Below are 8,944 nucleotides of genomic sequence, written 5' to 3'. Positions count from 1 at the left end.
TGGAGCGGAAGGGGCGGGGCAAGATCCGGCGCGCGGCATGCTGGGACTTGTAGTCTTGGGGCAGAGGCCAGACCGCGACTTGGCCCATGGCTAGTTTCAAGGTTGAGCTGAGATTTTATCTAATTCACAAGGTGAAGACAGAACTTGACTTCTCCGTTTCTGGAGATGGACAGAGCGATCCTTATGTGAATGCATTAAAAAGCACTGGCCTCAGGGTAGCTGTTCAAAACCAGTTTTTCACTGTTGACAGTATTCTTGGAACTGTGCTAAGCTTTTTTTTTTTTTTTTCATTTTATTGTACCTTTTCTAAAAACTTTTGAAAGACACAATGATTCTCATTTTTCAAATGAAAAATTGGGGCCTTAGAAAGGTTAAGTAATTTGCTCAGGATGAACTATTATGTCGCTAAGAGTTGGGAAATAAAGAATTGAGTCAATAATCTCTGTGTGTCTTCATGGAAGAGCCACACCAATAATAAAGATTGGGGTACAGTAATTCAGAAAAGCTATGACAAACCTAGACAGTGTATTAAAAAGCAGAGACATTACTTTGCCAAGAAAGGTCTGTATAGTCAAAGCTATGATTTTTTTCCAGTAGTCGTGTATGAATGTGAGAGTTGGACCATAAAGAATGGTGAGTGTCGAAGAATTGATGTTTTTGAATTGTGGTGTTGGAGAAGACTCTTGAGAGTCCCTTGGACTGCAAGGAGATCAAGCCAGTCAATCCTAAAAATCAATCCTGAGTATTCACTGGAAGGACTGATGCTGAAACTGAAACTCCAATACTTTGGTCACCTGATGTAAAGAGCTGACTCATTAAAAAAGACCCTGATGCTGGGTAAAATTGAAGGCAGGAGGAGATGGGGACAACAGAGGATGAGATGGTTAGATGGCATCACCTACTCAAATGGATATGAGTTTGAGCAAGCTTCGCAAGTTGATGATGGACAGGGAGGCCTGGTGTGCTGCAGTCCATGGGGTCACCAAGAGTCGGACCTGACTGAGTGACTGAACAACAACAACACAGTAATTCAAGGGCGTGTAAAACAGGGGACATGGAGATTTCTTCTGGGGACTCAATCAGGGAGCATTAATTCTGCCCAGAAAAACACTAGATCCCAGAACTCTAAACACAACATTTACTAGAATTCTTACCCTTTCAAGTTGTTCCTTGAGACAAAAAAGTACAAATTGTTGACAAAATAGTTGTGGTGTATTAAGCATAGTATTATGGCACCATATTACACAGCAGGTCATAGACATGGAGGTTTTCTCTTCCAGGGTTCTTTTCTCAACCCAAATTTCTACTCCACACATTAACTCTAGGAGAACCGAATCCACTCCTCAGTTTTTCAAAATCCACCTCTCTATTGATGATTCCCCAATCTAGAACCAGCTCCTGTATCCTTGGTGGAAATCTCCACCAGTACAGCCTACAGACATTAACCACTGATGAATTCATTCATATAAGGACCCTTAGGGAAAAGTCCTAGTTAGGAAAAATTTAGAAATTATAGAAAAGTGAAGGAAAAGAGGTATCCATAATATTATCACCCAGAAGCAATGGAGTCAAAAGAAGGAAGAGCTAGTTGCCTTAATTCTAAAATGCTCTGTCCTAACAAAGACGGTACAGCATATTGTCAAAGGGCCTCAAGCGCCAGATTTGTCTAGATTCATGGTCCTGGTTCAGCTATTCACTGGCTGTGTACCTGATCTGTGAAGTAGGCATTGATTAAAAGAGTGCAGGTAAGGTGCCGGTCGGATAGCAACTGAGTAATGCATGTTCATTCAAAATTCCTGTCCCAGGTGCAAAGAGCAAAGCAGGCAGGGTTTCCCACCCCCCTGCCACCTTTCCGTTTTTTAGGGCTGCTTGGTTTTTGGAACTTCTACTCTCCCCTGTTCTGAGATGCCTCCAGTCTGGCCTCTTCCTGGCCCTACAACTAACTGAGGTAGATATTTTGCTGAAATGATCAGGAGGTCATGGAAGGAGAGTTTATGGGTAAAGGAGAGTTCTTTGCCCTTTGAACTCAGGCTCCCTGAGCTAAGGGGTTTCCAGCCTTTTTACCGCTAAGAACCCTCTTAGTTATTTTCCTCCAAAGTATGGAGGATTTGCATATGCAGTAAAACTGCATATGGAGGATTTGCATATGCTAACTAACGATTGCTTCATTTTCCTTTAGCATTGCCCCACTACGTGTTAGGATTCTATGAAAGCAAAGAAGTAACTGCCAAGGACCCTGGGAAGCTTGAGGAAAGATTAAACATGATTGATGTTAGGTCATTGACAATAATGAAAACAGCTCAAAGATTGTTATCAAGGACCCAGGGTCTGGTAACCCAAGTTGTAAACCACTACCTCAATTGATAGACCCTGGAATAATATTTTAAAAGACGAGAATAAGGCTTTCCTGGTGGTCGAGTGGTTAAGAATCTGCCTGCCAATACAGGGGACACAGGTTCGATCCCTGGTCTGGGAAGATCCCACATGCCACAGAACAACTAACCCATGCATCACAATTACTGAAGCCCATGCTCTAGAGCGCATGCTCCACAACAAGAGAAGCCACCGCAATGAGAAGCCCATGCACTGCAACAAAGAGTAGCCTCTGCTCACCACAACTAGAGAAAGGCCCAGTGCAGCAGCGAAGACCCAGTGCAGTCAAAAATAAATTTTAAAATAAATCTCTTTAAAAAGAGAGAGAGGCGTGCAAACCAGTATAAGAGTGCTCTGGAACTGTTAAACACACCTCAGACACCTAGGAAATGCCAGGTGGTAGGGAGTGCCTATGACAGACACTCGGACGGCAGGAAAGGAGACAAAGCGACTTTAGTTTGCACTTATCTAGCACCCAGGAAATAATATTTGTAACAGCCTTTGCCAAAGTTAGCATTCTTTTTTCTTTTATCGGCAATGCCGAGAGGCATGCAGGATCTGTTTCCCAACCAGGGATAGAACCCATGCCCCCTTGCAGTGGAAGCACAGAGTTTTACCCACTGGACAGTCAGGAAAGTCTCTGTAAATTTTTATAGGAGGTACAGTCACTGATTCAACTAAAACTTATTGAGTACCAAGGACTGTTTTGAGTGGAGGATACAGTGATAAGACAGATGAAATTCTTGGTGTCATGGAACTTCGGTTCTAGTGAGTAGATAGATAATGAACAAGTAAATGAAAGAGGTAGCTTTAGACCATGGTAAGTTCTACAAAGAAAATTTGGGGGATGATGTATAAGGGACTCCTTCAGGTAACTGGGTAGTCAGAGAAGGTACCTCTGAAGAGCTGAGTCAGGAGTGAAGAGAAGGAGCTGGCCAAGAGAACATCTGTAACAAGAGCATCTGAAAAACTGAAAGGCAAGAATGAGGAGTGGGAAGTGAGCCTCAGTCCTGAAGCCAAATGAGCTCGCAGGAGAGCTTGGTGTGTGGCCTGAGACAGGAGAGTGAAGCAGGTAGTAGCAAATCGTGTGCTCCTTACACATTTACTGAATGAACAAATGATCTAATGACCCCAGATTTCAAGTACTGTATCTTACTAGCTTCTTGGCTGTATCTCTTGTATTTGCTGTGTCTGGTGCCCATGATGTCACAGGATTTTCCCATCACCCCCATGGTTGTCATATGATCTGACTTTGTAGCTGAATTTTGGCCTCTTTGCTCTTTTCCGCTACAAAACTCAATTTCATGCCCTTTTATTCAGGTCAGCAACTCTTGAGCCAAATGAAATTTTCTCAGGGCTTGTGGAGTGTACTGTCTCTTGCTGAGATTATTTCACTCCAGTGTCACAGGCTGTTGTCCCAAAGACAAACACTGCCTGCCAACACCAGCTATGGGCACAACTAGCCGGCATTGCTTTTCTCTCTCCTGGCTCCTGGGCTCGTAATCTTCAGTTCAATTTGATGAACATTTACTGAACAACTTTGTGAGGACACTGGCTAGGCACTAGAGGTAGTGGTTAAGGGTGAGAGCTCTGGAGACAGTTTGACATCTCTAACACTTACTAGGTATGTGAATTTGAACCTGTGTGAGGCACTAGATGGGATATTAAAAAGCAGAGACATTACTTTGCCAACAAATGTCTGTCTAATCAAGGCTATGGTTTTTCCAGTGGTCATGTATGGATGCAAGAGTTGGACTATAAAGAAAGCCGAGTGCTGAAGAATTGATGCTTTTGAACTGTGGTATTGGAGAAGACTCTTGAGAGTCCCTCAGACTGCAAGGAGATCCAACCAGTCCATCCTAAAGGAGGTCAGTCCTGGGTGTTCATTGGACGGACTGATGTTGAAGTTGGAACTCTAATACTTTGGCCACCTAATGCGAAGAGCTGACTCATTGGAAAAGACACTGATGCTGGGAAAGATTGAAGGCAGGAGGAGAAGGGGACGACAGAGAATGAGATGGTTGGATGGCTCGATGGATATGGGTTTGGGTCAACTCCAGGAGTTGGTAATGGACAGGGAGGCCTGGCATGCTGCGGTTCATGGGATCGCAAAGAGTTGGACACAACTGAGTGACTGAACTGAACTGAACTGAGGCTCACTTTCCTTATCTGTACTGTGGGGGTAATAATAGTATCGACTTCATGCATCAGAAGATGAGACGGTGGGGTGGCATCACCGACTCAATGGACATGAGTGTGAGCAATCTCCAGGAGATAGTAAAGGACAGGGAATCCTGGTGTGCTGCAGTCCATGGGGTCACAAAGAGTCAGACAGGAATTAGCAGCTGAGCAACTTCATGCATCATGCATGGGGATTCAGATAGATCATTTAACTCTATCATTCTAGTGCTTGACATAGTATTCAGCAAATGTTAGCTTTAAAAAGAATTTTTAAAATGTTTTCTGCCTTCAAAGTGCTGTAAGCTAATGAAATAGATGTACATACAGAGTCAACCAAGACCTGTTGGGTGGACATAGGGGAGGCAGTTAGTACTGACTACAGCAGGAAAGGAACGAGGGAGGCCCTTGAGGCAAGGCAACAACTATGGTGGTGACATCAGAAGGACAAGTCAGAGAGAAGGAATAACATTCATATAAGCCTGCCAATGCAGGAATACAAGTTCAATCCCTGGGTTAGGAAGATACCCTGGAGAAGGAAACGGCAATCCACTCCAGTATTCTTGCCTGGGAAATCCTATGGACGGAAGAGCCTGGTGGGCTACAGTCCATGGGCTCGCAAAGAGTTGTACACGACTTAGTGACTAAATAACAACATTATTTCAGTCAAAGCAGCTGTGTACCTACTGTGTAAAAAAATGCAATTAATGAACAAAAGACTGAATATAATACAAGATAGAAAGTAATGAACCCCTTAAGAGAAATATAAAGTGCAAAGGAAGTCTAAAAGAAAGAGAACTTAATTCCATTAAGGTACTTTGTATTTAAAGATCATCTTTTCATGGTGCTGGATTAACTGGACATCCACATGTTTTTAAAAAAAAAAAAAGAATCTAGACACAGACCTTACACCCTTCACAAAAAGTAACTCAAAGTGGACCATAAATGCAAAATGTAAAATGCATTTTATAAAACTCCTAGAAAATAACCTCGGGAAAACTGAGATGATCTTCAGGATGACAATGACTTTTTAGATAAAACACCAAAGGCACTATCCATGAAAGAAATAATGGATAAACTAGACTTCATTAAATTTAAAAACTTCTGCTCTACAAAAGACAGTTTCAAAAGGATGAGAAGACAAGCTATAGCTCAGCTGAAAATATTTATAAAAGGCAAATCTGATAAAGGACTGTTATCTAACATATAGAAAGAACCCTTAAAACTCAGTAAGAAAACAAACAACCTGATTTTAAAAATAGGTCAAAGACCCTTGGTAACAACCTAAAGGGGTGGAATAGGGAGGGAGGTGGGAGGGATGTTCAAGTGGGCGGGGACATGGTATATCTGTGGCTGATTCACCTGTGGCTCTTTGGTAGAAACCAACGCAATACTGTAAAGCAATTATCCTTCAATTAAAAATAAATAAATTAAAAAAATAGGTCAAAGACCCTAACAGAAACTTCACCAGAAAAGATATACAGATGGCAAAAAAGCATATGAAAAGATGTTCAACATTAGTATGTAGTCAAGGAAATGTAAGTTAAAACAACAGTGAGATCCCACTACACACTATTCAGTTCAGTTCAGTCGCTCAGTCGTGTCCGACTCTTTGTGACCCCACGAAGCACAGCACGGCAGGCCCCCCTGTCCATCACCAACTCCCGGAGTTTACTCAAACTCATGCCCATCGAGTTGGTGATGCCATCCAGCCATCTCATCCTCTGTTGTCCCCTTCTCCTCCTGCCCCCAATCCCTCCCAGCATCAGTGTCTTTTCCAATGAGTCAACTCTTTGCATGAGGTGGCCAAGGTACTGGAGTTTCAGCTTCAGCACCAGTCCTTCCAATGAACACCCAGGACTGATCTCCTTTAGGATGGACTGGTTGGATCTCCTTGCAGTCCAAGGGACTCTCAAGAGTCTTCTCCAACACCACAGTTCAAAAGCATCAATTTCTCGGTGCTCAGCTTTCTTCACTATTAGAATGGCCCAAATCTAGAATACTGACAATACCAAATGCTTGTGAGAATATGGAGCAACTGGAAATCTCATTCACTGCTGGTAGGAATGTAAAATGGTATAACTACTTTGGAGGATAATTTGGCAATATCTTCCAAAACTAAACATACTTTTATCATATGACATAAAGAAATCACAAGAAGAGATACATCAAGACCAATATCTTTTATGAATGTAAGTGTAAAAACCCTCAACAAAATACTAGCAAATGGGAGACAACAGAATATTAAAAGTATGACACACCATAAGCAAGTGGGATTTATCCTAGGAATATAAGAGTGGATCAACAAAAGAAAATTAAACAATGTAATACATCATGTTAATAGAATGAAGGGTAAAAATAAGATCATTTCAACTGATGCCCTTTCATGATAAAACCTCTCAGAAAACTTGGAATAGAACTTCCTTAACATGATAAAAGGCATTTAATGAAAGCCCACAGCAACATCATATTTGATGTGAGACTGAAAGTTTTCTCTTATGATCAAGAACAAGACAAGCCTCTGTCACCACTGCTGTTCAACCCAGTACTAGAAGTTCTAAACAGAACCATTAGACAAGAAAAAGAGCCTTCAAATTGGAAAGGAGTAGAACTATATCTATTTATGGATAACATGATGCTACAAATAGAAAATTCTAAAGAATCCACATGAAAGTTACTAGGGCTAGTAAACAAATTCAGCAAAGTTGCAGGTTAAAAGATCAACAAACAAAAATTTTGTGTGCTTCTATACAGCAGCAATGAACAATCTGAAAAAGAAATTAAGAAAGCAATTCCAGTATCAGTAACATCTTAAAAGAATAAAATACCTATAAATAAATGCAACCACAGAGATGAAAGCAAGACTTGGTTGCATTTATTTATAGGCATTTTACTCTTTTATACAATAAAAACTACAAAACATTTGCTCCAAACGAGCAAAAAAAAGAAAAATAAATTGGACTTCACCAAAATTAAAATTGTGTGTGCATCTTTTTTGTGTGCATTATAAATAAAGTGAAAAGACAACCCACAGAAGGGAATGCAGTCAATTCTCATTACTCACAGCAGTTGTATTCTATAAAGTCACCACAGACACTGAACAAATGCTTGTAGGGTTAAGATCCTGGGAGCTTCTGGTCATAAGTTTCATCAATCAATCAATACATACACCTTGGCTCATGTGTTTTTGCTTGTGTGTGTGTGTGTGTATGTGTGTGTGCACGTTCAGTTGTGTCATCTCTCTGTGGCCCCATGGACTGTAGGCCGCCAGGCTCCTCTGCCCAGGGAATTTTCCAGGCAAGAATACTGGAGTAGGCTGCCATTTCCTACTCTAGGGGAGCTTCCCAACCCAGGGATTGAACTCACTCCTCTTCTGTCTCTTGCATTGGCAAGTGGATCCTTTACTACTTGTGCCACCTGAGAAACCTGTTTTTGCTTAAAGACACCTTATTTAATACATATTGATATATATTGGTTATTCATTAATGTTAGACACCTTATTTTATATATATATATATAATAGGTTATTATATATATTATATATATATGATATACATATAGGTTATTCATTAACGTTCAACAGCATATTCCTTGTGTCTGGATGAGGCTTATCTAACACACATTTTTCTCCACAAGGCGTGTCACACTTTTCTTGCATTCGGTAATGCTGGAAGACACTCTGGCACTATACTTGGGAGTCATTTTAAACAGCAAAATTACCAACAAAGAAACACAAACAATTTTAAAAGTGGCACTAAACAGATTTCAAAAAAGGATGGTTCTTTACAGCCTGACAGCTAAAATAAGAGGCAAAGCATTACCTTTTTTGACCTCAGCTGGAAACATACACATGGGACAACTCAAATTTTTTGCTACTATGGACAAGCACATGAATGAGCACAAAACTGCCATGAATAGATTCGGGGGTTACAATTATATTTTAATGAGCAGTCAAATTTGCACACACAGAACCTGTGAATGAGAATTGGCTGTATTTATGAATTGTGTATCTGATAAGAGTGTAACATCCAGAATATATGAAAAACTCCTAAAACTCGACAACAAAAAGCCAGCCCAATTAAAAACTTAGCCAAGGACTCCAATAGACATTTTTCCAAAGAAGATATACAAATGATCAATGACCACATAAAAGATGCTCGGTATCATTAGTCATTAGAGAGATGCAGATCAAAACCACAGGTGAGGTATCACTTCACACCTGCTAAGATGGTGCTAATGATAATCTTCAACACTGAAAATAAAAGGTGTTGGTGAGAATAGTGAGAAATCAGAACCCTTGTACACTGCTGGTGGAAGGTAAAATGGCTACAAACAACTGTACAAAATACTCTGATGGCTTCTCAAAAAGTTAAACATGAACTACTATAAGATT

This window comes from Dama dama, chromosome 21 (assembly GCF_033118175.1).
Source record: "Dama dama isolate Ldn47 chromosome 21, ASM3311817v1, whole genome shotgun sequence".
NCBI lineage: Eukaryota > Metazoa > Chordata > Mammalia > Artiodactyla > Cervidae > Dama > Dama dama.
The sequence above is the reverse complement of the archived record's forward strand: the minus strand, read 5'-3'. Positions refer to the sequence as shown.